The sequence below is a fragment of the Salvia miltiorrhiza genome, unplaced genomic scaffold, assembly GCF_028751815.1.
Source record: "Salvia miltiorrhiza cultivar Shanhuang (shh) unplaced genomic scaffold, IMPLAD_Smil_shh original_scaffold_464, whole genome shotgun sequence".
NCBI lineage: Eukaryota > Viridiplantae > Streptophyta > Magnoliopsida > Lamiales > Lamiaceae > Salvia > Salvia miltiorrhiza.
In genome coordinates, this window is record NW_026651555.1 from 19,834 (window position 1) to 34,608 (window position 14,775).

The window sequence follows — 14,775 nt, forward strand, 5'->3', positions numbered from 1 at the left end:
CTAGGACCCTCTATTTATACACCTACACTAACCTTTTACTAATTTAATTACTAATCTGCCTTTTGCAGTTTAATTAAACAAACTTATTTTATTTACTGCTCCCACCCTTTTCATCATTGCCGTATATATCAATCTTTCATTACCCTAAATTCATCGAATCTTTATTTTTTTTTGCTCATTTTTATTTCGAGGCTGTATTCATCGTATCTTTCGTGGTTCGCTAGCTTCAACCAAACTTTATCTTGGAATAATCTAGATTGATGGTGATTATGTTTTTGCTACTTATGAATTATTTTAATTGCTGCCAAAATGTGGGTTTCTAATTCTCTCTTTTCCATTTTTTTTTCTTGAAAAAGATACATCTAATCATTTTTATTATCAGGTGTTATGCATCATGCATGACTAATTATATGATGGTGATGTAATTATGATTGCAAAAAGCATGTTTAACTTAATTGGAATATAAGACTTGGAGCTTCTTCTCTCTCCATGGATTAATTGTGATTAGATTAATATGCAATATAAAGTCAAATTTAATATTTTTTTATCAATGCAAAAGTATCTATCTATTAACAACTTTTACAATCTTCTGTTATGCGTTACGTCTCATTAATATAAATCATCTGTATATAATTCGACGTAATTAATGTCTATTTATGTTGTGTTATTGATTAAGCACAGTTATATATATATCTCTCAAAATTGATTTGATGTGTGAAAAGATTAACCATTTCACGACCGAATTTGTATGAATTTAACATCGTAACTAATTTATATTAGTGATATACGACTAGTGCTACACAATGCTTGAGATGTACTTTATATGTCATCCAACACAATTAAGGTTAGATTAAATTTGTGGAATGGTGGTTGTGAATTGATGGCTCAACTTCCTAACAACTAATTAGATTACGATGGAAAAAAGGATTATCTTTTTTCATTAGGGTACTTTTATTCTTGATTAGGAAGCCCAGTAACTAATTAAAAATTTAATTTAATTACATGTTTCGTTTTTCACAAAAGTAATTAAATGAGTCAGCTAACATGCCTACGAGAAAACCTAATATTCCGTGGCCCCTAAAGGCTAAAGCTGCGTCGAATTTTGATAACTAATTAACATTGCCAAAAACTGTAAGCAAATCGCTTTTGTTTTCTCCACGTTTCTTTTTTATTTTCATGCATGCTATAATATATATAAACACACACACACACAAGTAATTGTTTCATCTTTAAAAAAAATACCTATGCGTTTTTTAAAAACCTACTTCTATGCGAATTTTAAAAAAATTGTTTATAAAATAAAATAATTTTCATTATTAATAGTTCATAATTTTAGTTTAACTTGAAAATTGGTTCAAATTCAACATTGAAAATTAGCTAAGAAAGGAAAATGAGACAAAAATAACTGAAATTTAACAAAGTAATAATATAAAAAATCACTATAAAATGTTAAATAATTAACATGAATACTACGATTATTTAAACAATGTATTATATTATCTCTTCTATTTCTTATTTGAAAAAATTCAAAATTTGGGAGGGGTTGAATTTGATTCTATTATTTTCTTTTCTTTACGTTAATTAGATACGTAGACAGACATACAGACACAGCCGATTTCGACTAAAATAATGATGTTTGGAATTAGTTCCCACTTAGCGTTCGCTTATTTTGGATTTATATATGGCCTCCACGTTAATGATGTTTGGAATTAGTTCCCACTTAGTGTTCTCTTATTGGATTTATATATAGTCTCCACGTTCATTGTGGACGTGGAATATCCTCTCACAGTTTAATGAGTAACATATAATATTGATTTTCCTTCAAATAAAATAAAATAAAATATTATATTATATTGATTTAAGCTGCGCCTTGTTAATTATAAACCTTATCTTAAAAGAAGTGGTATTCGTAAGGAGAGTTTCGTGAGACCACCATGGGAGGAGTCAAGATTCGAATTCAATAGCCATCTTCAATAACATGTTTAAGTTATAAAAATATAAAATATCGTTAAATATATATGAGTTTGGATTCGGATCTTGACGCGTCACATGATGATGATAAAACTGTATATACTCTATAATGAAATAAAAAAGTATTACTACATATATAAAAAAGTATTATTCTTACTTCCAGTGAGTGTAAATTAAAGTTTTTCTATATGATCTCAAAGATATGATATAAAAGTTAACTAACTTTGATTGGCTTGGATCCGTCTGGGATTATCACGTCTTGTTTGGCGATCCATAATAGGTGTAGGAGAACCTTAATAACAAAAACCATTCTTTCTTTTTCTTTTTGTGGATGTTAAATATCACTAAGTATAAAACTAGTCGATTATATAATGTTCATACAAACAATTTAGTGTGTATCATCATCATCATCATCTATATAGGTAGCTAGCTAATTAGATCAAGAAATCAAATTTTCTTTTAATTAATTTGAAATATCAATTCATATACTCATAACCGACGTTCTGTTTCTTGTTGTTCATGTACCAAAAATTTACTTACTGAAATTTTTGTAACTACAAGAACTATCATCGGACTTGTTCAATTTTGCGACGGACTCTTTAGTGATACCGATGGAATTTTTTGTCGGTGTCCACCATAATTGTTGGAGATTTCCTTAATAAATTACATGTTCATATTTTATTCATTCAATTTGGGGGTGCTTTAGGTTATAAATCTATTTTAAAATATAAATTACGAATCATGAAATTGTGATGAATTTTATAAGATTCTAACCAAATCCTTTTAATTCATTCAATAAAGTGATAAATTCACCGTAGATTTTCATGATTTAATGGTTGAAAATGATTCATAATTTGTATCTTAAAATAAATTTTTAGTTTTAGCATATGGTTCATATAATATAGATGGAGTGGTTCAAATGAGTCCAAGTCCCTAGAATACACCATTTTCTTTTAATAAATTAACATTATTAAATAAAGAAATTTAAAAGTCGCGTCACAGGGGACTCGAACTCAAGATCTTTGACCTCAGGCATTAACTCCCTTAGCACTTGGCCAACACACGCACGTCCCTAGAATACACTATGAATTTGCTATGAAACATTATTGTTGTAAAAAATTATATTTAAATGGGTGTAGGTGTTTATCGTATAAAATAAAAGTTGTTTTCAGTATTTAGATGAGATCGATTCATTACTTTGATGAATAAGTTCACGGCTTAGGGTTAGAACCATGTGGGTAGCAAAAATTATTTTTGCCACTTACGAATTTCGAACCCTGTATCATGAATTCATTTAACAAAGTCATAAATCAGCTTTAGATCTTCACAATTTAAGGATGAAAATAGTTCTCACAGTTACATTTATAAAATTGAAGGAAGGTCTCTCATTTTAACAGACTCTCATTTTCAATCCTTGGATCACCACGATTATGGTGAATGCATCACCTGATGGATATACAACACTCCGATTTGAATTCTATAATTTTTTTTTTCAAATGCAATTAATTTTTTATCGAATGCAATAATTTTATAAATTAAGTATAGTATTTTCAGTTCTCACGAATTCTTACAATAAGCAAGTTGTTAGCCACACTCTATATATATTAAGTATATATGTTGTGCGCATGTGCATATCAATGATTCTTTACACATATACACTACACTTCGTGAAATTGAATTATTCAAATCTAATAATATCTTAAAATCCGTAAAATAGTTCAGATAAAAGTATGTGTGCTTTTAGTAGTACTAAGAAGTTATGACCATGCCAATAAAGCCTAGCTCAAGTCGTAAAATTGAGATATTTAAAGACTCTCCTTTATAAAATATCTTGGGTTCAATTTTATCTGTGCAGACAATTTTTTTTTATCTTTGTGTGGGTAGTGATTCTGCATGCGTGCGAGTAATTTTTTCACCTTTGTGTAGGTAGTGATTCCGCCTGCGTGCGAGTAATTTTCTCATTTTTGTGTGGTGCATAGATCTCACATGCGTGCGAATTGTTTATTTAATTATATTATAGATAATTCTTGTAGTTCTAAAAAAAAATTATGACCATTAGTCCAATATAATATTATATTAATTAGCTAACAATTGAGCACGTGAAGTTGTAACATCGTCCTTTATTATTATTATTATTATTATTATTATTATTATTATTATTATTATTATTATTATTATTATTATTATTATTATTATTATTTAATAAATCGCAATTAATTGTCCTTTTGTATCTTTTGTTTTTTATTCATTTTTCTCATTAGTGTGGGCCACAATATAAAGCACAAAATGAATAGTACCTAAGAATATTGGATCCTTCCGTCAAAAAAAAAAAAAAAAAAAAGAATATTGGATCCAACGCGAATACATTTATTTATAGACATGCTACGTGTATAAGTATTAACCTAAATTAATAATTCCTAGTGAAAGTATTTTTGTTTTTTATTTGGGAAAGAGGAAAATTAGGCAGCTTGTTTGACAATATAATTTAGTAGGGCAACTTCATGTGGATCTTTATTGTGTGTGACAATTCCTCTACACTTTTCATGTATATTTTCAGCCCAACTCAATTGATTGCCAAATTCAACCGGCTTCAACATTTAACCAAACAATTACTTCATAAAGTTTTTTTATTAATATATACATGGTTCATAATTTCTATGGAGACCTTTTATTTTTGTATTATAACCATCCCTTAACTCTAGAGTCGATTCGTTGCAATACTATAATAAAACTATAAAATTAAATATACAACGGCACTTTCCATATATAGTAAAGATCTAATTTCCTCAAAATAAAACAATGAATTGAAAATACCCGATACACTCCTACGTAAATAAAGGTTATTAAAAAAGAAAACATCCAAGTTCAATTTAATGAAATATCAATAGGACCCATTCATTCGAATATGGGTCACTCAAATCAAATTTTTTTAGGATAGAAATTCTCAATCTTAATCCTAATCTTTTAGGTTTCAAACTAACCTATGGGTCTATCAAGCTCAAAAATTTATATAAAAAATAATTAATATAATTATCTTATTATATATATAATTGTAACAAATGAATGCCCACATGAAATGAGTATCTCAACATCGATTTACATAATGATTAATAGGTGACTTTTACAGAGACAAGGACACACGTATTTTTTTTTGAATGATTAACATTTTCTAATTTTTATATCTAAACATTTTATTTTAAGCGTTAAAATAAAAACATAAAGAATGAAATGATGAGTATAACTATAAAATATTATTTTGAAATACATTTCACAAACACATGGCAAAAAAAATCTTATTGAACTCAGGCCAATCCTAACAAACTCGGGCCAATCTTATCAGAGCGCGAGTTATTCGATTACGAGTTATTTGAATTGCAATTTTTTCATATAAATTTTAGGTCTAACCTTATCGAAGTATCGATATATTCCGATCAATCCACAATCTCGAGCTAAATTGACGTCCCAATCCCAATAATCATAGCAATCATGGTACTACTATATGATGCATTAAATAAACCACATTCGGAAATCACATGATTTATTCGATATCAAAATTAAATGAAATCCGTGGAAGATTATTGGACCAATAATATAAATAGTGCAGTGCACATGGGGGTAGCCTCTAATTTTAAAAATATTTTATTTTTGGGGCATTTGATTAAATAAAAGCAAATCGATCTTACCTGTCATTGATGATTTGCTGTCATCTCTTTCCATTCATATTCTTTTTGTTTTCTTTTCCTTTTTCCCCTTCAAGTAAATTCATACATTTCACCCTCATAATTTTGGGAATGTAATTAAGATTAATAGTTGGTGCAGCTGTGCGACGCACTATTTTCTCCATTAGATGGCCCCATTCAACAGAATCTGCACAGTACATATTTAATTAATAAGACTTGGGAAAAAAGTTCCTGAATATTTCACATTTTTTATGTGTAATATTTCACTACTTTTCAAAACAAGTAGAAATTTCTTTTAGTCAAAATAGTTTAATTCCCGATAATTAACTACACAAATAGTCAATCACAATCTCCGAAGAAAGAGCAACACCAACCTTTAAATTCAAATTTCAATAGAAGTGTAAGTGCAGCGTTTCGTTTTTGTCACGGTTGCTAAGAAACACTTGAAAATGACTAGGCATGAGCTCATAAGTCATATTGTTTTGAAGAGATTCTTTGCGAATAAACTAAAATAAAATAAACACACACGCACGAGGAGAGATTTAAGTAAGAAGTAAGAACCATTAAATAAAATAAGAACGAAGAATTATTTTTAGCCTTTTGATCATCAAAATCTACGGTAGAATGCATCATTTTGGTGTGGATGAATGCAACACCTAAATTCGAATCTCGAGGGGAGTAAATTTTTTATTTTTCTAATTTTTTATTTTTTCTGCGTGTAGTAAATTTAGCAGCGAATGCATTAATTTTTACAGTGAATGCAATAACTTTAATTATTCCCACCTTCTTAAACAATTATAACTTTAATTATTCCCACCTTCTTAAAAAATTATAATCTCACTAGAATCACACCATACTTTTGGTAATTAAGCACACTTTTTTTTTGATAAATTAACAGTATTAAATAAAGAAATTTAAAGACCGCGCCACATGTGACTCGAACCTAAGACCTTTGACCTTAGGCATTAACCCCTTACCGCTTGGCCAACACAAGCACACATTAAGCACATATTTTAATAAAATGGATGGTGATTTTTATATAGTGAAAAAGAATTAGTGATTAAAATTGAATCAATGATGATTTTTGTATAAATAAGGAATATTTATAAGGAAAAAAAGATAAGGAAAATGTGTGGGACCATGTTCTAAGAAGAAAAGTTTCATACTTTTGGTGGACATAAAAAATGAGAAAAGTGTCATATTTTTCATAGACGAGAGAGTATTTTTTGAAAAAAATACAAGATACATATATGTTACAGTTAAATTAATCAAATAACAATCATACTCTTACAAATAAGACGAAATATCCAAACAAATATAAATATAATTCAACATTCAAATAACATACAATTCACATGCTCTCGGCGGATTTTGAAATAATGATCTCTTGGAAGAGAGTCTTTCGAAAGAATTTATGAAAAACAAGTATATTATAATTAAGTTGGAAAATGGAAGGGAAGAATAAACTTGGGAATAAAGGAAGACTCAAGAATACACGAAAAGTTTATACTTCCCTGGTCCATAAAAAATAGTCATAGAAAGGAAATAGTTAGTGTATTGTGAATGGATAAATGGTTTCATTTAATAGGAAGTATTATATAATTATGATAATTAAGTATTTTGTGAGTGGAGAAGATGGCGCATTATGTGATGAAAAGTTTTTTAAAATAGAAAATGATTAACTTTTGTGAACGTCTCAAAATAGTAAAAATAGATTATTTTCGTGGACGGAGGAAATGTTTAATAGATATTAAATTTCAAAATTATATCTAGAAGTATGACATTACGTACACAAAAAAGACTTTCATTTTTTGAAAAAGGGAAACTAAATATAGTGCGACCAATCCTATATCTGTATAATTAAGTCCACTGAGTAGCACTGCTTAGTTGTTCTTGGTAAATTGTAGAGAGAGAGAAAATTCGTCACATTGTCATGAATAGATTTGAAATGAACGTGGTTTTCCAATATTATTATTTTATTAGTTATATATAAATACAGAATGATAATTTTTAAGGGTGATAATTAAAAGGCCAATATATTGTAAAATACTATACAATAACAATGCTGTATTCATTTGATACCAACACACATCACAAATTTTTATGATCTTCGTTAATTTTTTAAACAATTATTATTCTATATGAATTCACACAACATGGTAGATTGAGTTGGGTCGATGCTAATCATAACTTGTAAGATAATACTACTTATACCTAAAACACAGCAGACAACTGAGAAAATGAAATCGACTCTTTTGATCTCTTTCCTTTAATTTTTCTTTCCAACACTACGATAATTTGAATCTAGCTCAAATCTCACTATCACAAATTCACAAAATTCCAATATTATCATGACCTATACCACGATCCCAAGATCCCAACTAGAAATTATGCGATTTTACACGATGTTACAAATAGCACCATAAACAAGAGATTATGACTAATTTTAGTGCATGAAGTTGGTGCTAATGGGTGATATTCATACAAGTCAAATCAAGAAAGAAAGAAAAAAAAAGGCTAAAAGTGTCTTCATAAAACACCCTCTTTAGTTTTGAGTGGTCACTAATCACCACTTAATCAACGAGTTAATTTAGTCTTGGACGTTGATTTGATGGGACTAAGCTTTAATTTAATTTGCAGATGGATAATGAAAGATGAGCCTTTGCTTCTTACCAACCCAACCCATCTTAACCAAAGATTAATGGGTGGGGCCCATTCTTTCTAAAGAGCATCTAGGGACTAACACATTTTTCCTATTTGAGCTTGGAGAGAGAGAGACCACATTTCTATGTCATTAAAAGAGGACGACAATTAAGGTGGTCTTAATTTTGGAAGTGCTTAGGTTAATTGGGAAATTTGGTGGTGACGGATGCAACTTGACAAATTGTCCTGCAAATTTGTCATTCAATACCAATGCGTTTCGTGTAAGCAACTTATACTTCATTCATCTGCATACAATATACATTGTGTTTCGAATCGGATACAACTATTTTCTGAGGTATTTTAGTGTTATATTTAATCCGATTTAAGTGCATAGAATGTGTAATGTCTCGAGCTTATTGGATGGAAGCACATTATGTTACGGCGGTACAACAACCAATTAGTTAATCCACATTACTCTCTCCCTCCCGCCAAGTTTGAGCAATTTCTTTTCGGCACGAATTTTAAGAAATTAGTAGTTTGTATAATAAGTGTAGTAGGTGAAAAAGATGAATGAAAGAAAAAAAATTATCATATAAGGAAACTGCTCAAGATTCGTGGGACAACTCGAAAAGAAATACTGCTGAAGCTTCATGGGATGAATGGAGTACTAAAAGAGTCCATAAAAACACTCGGAGTATTTGCAGCCGAGAGCTCCTTAAGGGGAATGGTCCCCATCATTTCTAGGCCCCTTCTTCACAGTGAGGTTCTTTGCACTTGGACTTTTTAAGTTATTTTATTTTTATTTTTAATATACTTTTCAATTAAATTAAAAATTTATCACTACATTAATTAAAAATTAAAATTACATTAAAATAAAAATAAAAGCTTACATTGATTCAAATTTAAATAACATTAAAATAAAAATAAAATTCTACAATACTAAAATTTAAAGTCCTTGGTGACGTTTGATATCCGCAACCACTGTCATGTGAAACTCCAACTCTTCGGATTTCATTTGAGACGTATCTTTGCTTATGAGAATGGAGTCGGTGAGGTCCCGTTAAATCCATGATTTTCACCATGTTTTCCATGACCGCGACTGCTCTTTTTTGCTCGCCCTAGATCGCTAGAAGTTGTCGCGTTGAGACCGTCCGATCCCTTTGAACGTTTGGTAGAATGAACATCCTCGTCGATAGAAGCGGAACTTTGAGATTCGCGGAGCACAAGCGTGAGGATATTTGAATTGAACCCCATGCTCGGAGGTATACAACTTTTGAGCTTGATTGATGATTTGATAATTGCTCATGCTGGAGCCCCAATTCGCTTTGCATTTGTCCTATATGGCCTCACACACCTTGACATCCTTTTGGACGCGTTGGAAATATGACTTGATTTGCTTTACGTCGCGTGAAATGGTGTTGGGAGGTCGTTGCATATCGCGAAGATGTCGCCCTAATAGACGAGAGCCTTCGGATCGGCATTCGTAAATTATTGTTTTCGATTAACCGAAAAACCAACTCGTTTTATCACCCCAACATTAGTATATAGTATTTGTATTGGCAAAGACTCATGAGGTGTTAGCTATAAATATATGTGTTGGGTCCCGGAGGGTCACTGAACTGGTGTATGAGGGGATACACTAGTAAGCTATTTTTAAACAAAAACTTTTGTATGACTGAAAATAGTATCAACTGATACTGAAGAAAGTGGACTGATATGAGCAGTTAAAAATATTTTCAGTTGAAAGGGGGTTGTAGACTGATATTGAATGACTTCAGTATTTTGATTTCAGTTAGGCTTAAAGCTTTAACTGATAATCCATGTAAGGCTTCAGTCTAAATTTTGAAATCAGAGAAGTGTTATGAATCTTACTGATTATCCGAAGATTTATCAGTTAAACTAATAACACAAGCAGCGGAAAATAAACTTAAGTTAATCCTTTGTGATTAACACGTTGTCAAATTAAAGTTTCACTTTGCAATTTATCAAGTTCAGTTAAGATAAAAGTTTGTGCACAGATAAAGAAGGTAAATACTGAAAGCGATAAACGACAAAGGATTTTTACGTGGTTCGGAACAAGTTCCTACGTCCACGGTCAGTTAAACACACTGACAAACACTCTGGGCTTATGCATACGGGTGCACAACAAACCTTCAACTGAAATAAAGTTTCAGTGCCAATACACTGGATTGGACTTCTCGTCTCCTTCTTAACTTACAGTTGCAAAGACTACACTTGTCTTGTGTGCGGGGGTTAAGAACTCTTGAGTTCAGACCACTGTCTTGAACTCTCTTTCAAACTCTTTTTTTCGCTTAGTTGAAGAGGGTTCGAATTACGAACTAGATTACAGAGAACATGCTCTCTGTAATCGGAAACTTAGGCTTTGAATTTTACAAGGATTTGCCTAAGAAACTAAGAGAATGTAAGAAATCAGAGAACTGATTTTGGCTTTGAGTATTCTCTTCTTCGATTCAAACTTTAAGGATAGTGAAAAGGCTGAGTTGTGATTTTGGCAGAGGTTCAACTTCTGCATTTGAATCGGTGAAGATTGCAGATGTTCCTCGAGATCTATTTATAGGCGAAGTCTTGAATAGATTCGTTGGCAAGATGGTCTTCAAGAATTCGTCCGTTGTGAGAGAGATTTGAATTTGACTGAGGCTTCAATCTTCGAGGTTCCTGATTTGGTGAGGAACGACGTCTCTAGGTTGCAACAGCATGGTGCCTCTGAAAAGTTAGCGCCAAAAAGGAATGCTCTGCAAAGAAGGACGATCTTCAAAATCTCTGCATTTAATGCGGCTGTACTTTGAGTGTACGTGGCTTCCTTTTAACTTAAAAAGTTTAGTCCGAGGAAGAATGTCAACTGATACTTAACTTGAGTATCAGTCCGCTAATTCCACATGGCCAGCATTAATCAATCAGTCATAATTGATTCTTTAGTGAGATCTTCGTTCTAGTCTATTTGTTGGGTTTCCGCAGGGTTGACTGACATGTGTATGAGGGGAGGGGGGAAGAATACACCTGTGGGCTATTTTTCGCAAACAAAACAAACTTAACCAAATTTCAGTTCGAAATAGGTTGTAGACTGATACTGAAAATACTTCAATAAATTGACATCAGTCGAGCATTGGGCTTAACTGATATCTGATTTATGCTTAATTTACTCTATTTTTAAGGGTTTGTATGTGCATGTTTTAAGATAATCTTCTGGAAATTGGTGCGTTTATGGTGTATTTTATGCTTTGCAGGAGATTTAGGCTTTCGAGATAGAAGAATGCAGTTTTGGAGAATTTTGGTTGAATTTGGCATTTTCTAGGTGTTCTGGTCTCCAGAGCAGAGGAACCGAAGTCTCCAGAGCAAAGAAATGACCGTTCCTCTGGAGTCAGAGACATCGCCATTTCTCTGGAGTCAGCGAAATCAAGAAGCCAGTGTAGCGAAGTCATCACCAGAGGAGTCAATAGTCAGAGCAGAGGGGAGAAAAGTCCATTACAGCGGAATCGAGAAGCCAGAGAAATCACCGCTCCGCTGGCGAGGCCAGAGAAATCTCCTTTCCGCTGGAAACCCATTCCTCTGGCGCAAGCAGAGAAATCGTCATTTCTCTGGCGCGACCCGTTACCCTGGTGACATCCATTCCTCTGGCGAGAGCTGCGAATTCAGCATGAGTAGGAGTATTCTACGGAGTGCGCATCCAGCTGGAAAGTTGCCTTATTTTACACGATTCTATTACCTTTAGAATTCTACTTTGCATGGCAACTTCCATGGTGATCCGAAGGAAATCTGAAGCTTATAAATAGGTCCTCTTTTGACCTATTGGAAGACACGACCCCCGAACCCTAGCATTCATATTTTCAGTTTTATAGCTTTAGAATTTCATTGCTTCCTAGTTTTCAAGGCTTGGATCAAGATTGAAGATTCAAGTCGCTACTTCAGTTTTTATTCGGTTTTTCTATAATTCAGTTTTTACAATTGCTTTCTTTTTAATTATGTTTATGTTTTATTTCAATATGTCCGGCTAGTTTCCTTTAGCTGATTCTAGGGTTTGTAAATAGTTGATTGAATTTATGTGATTTATTTGTTAATACATTTGTGCCTTCCAGTTTATGATTCATAATTTCTGGTGCTTGTTTTCTTGTGAATTATTTGGCCAATAGTTTACATGTTTAGCTATTCGGTTTGATACCTAGCGGAGATAACTGTTTAGCGGATTCAGGAATGTATGATATGATTTTAACCTTGAGACCTAGCGGAGATAGGTGGATCATAGGGAGCTATTCTTAGGAGCTATTGGGAGTTAGTAGATTTTCTTGAGACCTAACGGAGATAGATAATTTACTAATCTACAATCGTTGCTGCTCTAGCGAGAGTGATTGATTAATTAAGTGATCTCTCATCATAACTGGATTAAACTGGTACATAGGATTAATAGATTAATTGCGTAGATTTAGTTAATGAATTTACTACCCTAGAATCAGTTGTCTTTTATATTTGATTTTTCCTACGATCTTTTAATTATTGTTATTTGCGTTTTAGTTTAAGTTAATTAAACCTTCCTTCTTTCGTTTGCCTGAATATTACTAGAGTTTGATTAGGATTACTTAGAGTGATTCGTTATAATAGTCCATGTGGATACGATACTTGGTTACTGATTATTTACTGCAATTGCATCGTGTTAGTTGCGATATTTGTTGCTAAGAAATTAGTGATCAACTTTTTGGCGCCGTTGCCGGGGACTATTTAGAATTTACTTTAATATTTCTGATTAGACTTAAGCATTATTTCAGGCATTATAAGTTTATTTTTTTTTTAGTTTTTAAATTTCTGTTTTTGTTTTTGTTTGTTGTCTCAGGCGTGTATGATCACGAGATCCAAAGGAAAGGAACATCTAGTACCTTTGAACTTGGAAATCGAAAAGCAGTACAAAAGAGACAACCGCGAAAAGAAGAAGCAAGCAATGGCAGAGCAACAGAATAACATGGACCTTGAAACTCTTGTGCGAGCCGTGACACACCTTCAGAGGCAGCTAGACGAAGAGAGAGAGCGCAACCGGGCTCCTCCACCAGAGCCACCACTGAATCACATGTATCAGCCTCGGGTTGATCAATTTCAAGGAGGCAGATGGGGACCAACTGTGCAGGCTAACACGTTCGAGCTGAAGCCGGGATTGATAAACATGGTGCAAGCTGAACAGTTTAGTGGAGCGGCTTCTGAAAATCCGCATGCTCACATTACCCAGTTTCTAGACATCTGCGACACTATTAAGCAGAATGGAGTGCCACCTGATGCCATCAGAATGAAGATGTTTGGATTCTCTCTCAGAGACAGAGCAAAGGAGTGGTTCAAGAGTTTGGACAGAGGTGCTATTACTGGATGGGAGGATTTGTGTAGAGCTTTCCTGGCAAAATACTTTCCTGCTTCTAAAGCTCAGAAAATCATTGCAGAGATTTCTCACTTTTCCCAGCTAGGAGATGAGACCATTCATGATGCCTGGGAAAGATTTCGTGAGCTGCTCAGGAACTGTCCACAACATGGTTTCACGGAGGATCAGCAAATCATTCACTTTTATAATGGTTTGACTGGTCTGACAAAAAGTATGGTGGATGCTACTGCAGGTGGATGTCTTCTCCATAGAAATACAAAGGAGGCTTATCGTGTGATAGAAGAGATGGCCTCCAACAGTTATCAATGGCCGAATGACAGATGATTAGTCTGTGGCCTTATGCTTAAAGGTGCACAGCAAACCTACCAATCCACTTTGAATTGGGTTTAACCCTTATAGTTTATGTTGGGAACCTTGTGGAATATCCTAACCCTTGTTTTGATGATACCAAAATTCATAGGACTTATCTGTAATATACTAGAATCGTTTTTGAACTCAAGTGTTAGAGTTCGTTTCTAGTTTAACTTGCGGTGTCGAAGACTGAAGACTGAAGAACGAAGGACTGAAGACTGAAGACTGCAGATACCAACTCAAGTATCAGTTGAAGAATCAGTTGAAGACTGATTACTTAATGCGCGCAATGGACTGATACTAAAGTCAAGTATCAGTTGAATATTCCTCCTCGGACTGATCTTCCAACGTTCAGAGGAAGCCACGTACTCACAAAATACAGCCGCATTAAATGCAGAGATCTCAGGATCTTATCTCTGCAGAGGTCATTCCTATCTGGTGGTTACTTTTCAGAGATGTCACATCTCCTGTCCATCAAAGAGAGTCATTTCCACGCAGACAAGGAACCTCGAAGATTGAAGCCTCAGCCCAAATTCAAATTGCTCTCCAACGGAAGAAATCTTGAGGACGATTTACGCCAACAGATCTATTCAAGAGTTCTCCTACAAATAGCGTTCGAGGATCACTTCAACCTTCACCGGTTCAACGACATAAGCTGAAGCTCTGCCGAAATTGCTACTCAGCCTTAAGCTTAAACTCCCCAAAGCTTGAATCGAAGAAGAGAATTCCAAAGCCAAAATCAGTCACTGCTGATTA

The 14,775-nt window shown here is 33.2% G+C and overlaps 1 non-coding gene across 1 annotated transcript; it reads right to left on the bottom strand.

The window, feature by feature from the left end:
* Nucleotides 1-13,716: 13,716 nt before the first annotated feature.
* Nucleotides 13,717-13,823, bottom strand: LOC131004867 (small nucleolar RNA R71). Its single transcript, XR_009095135.1, has one exon. It is a non-coding gene; the product is annotated as a small nucleolar RNA R71 (small nucleolar RNA).
* Nucleotides 13,824-14,775: the final 952 nt, after the last annotated feature.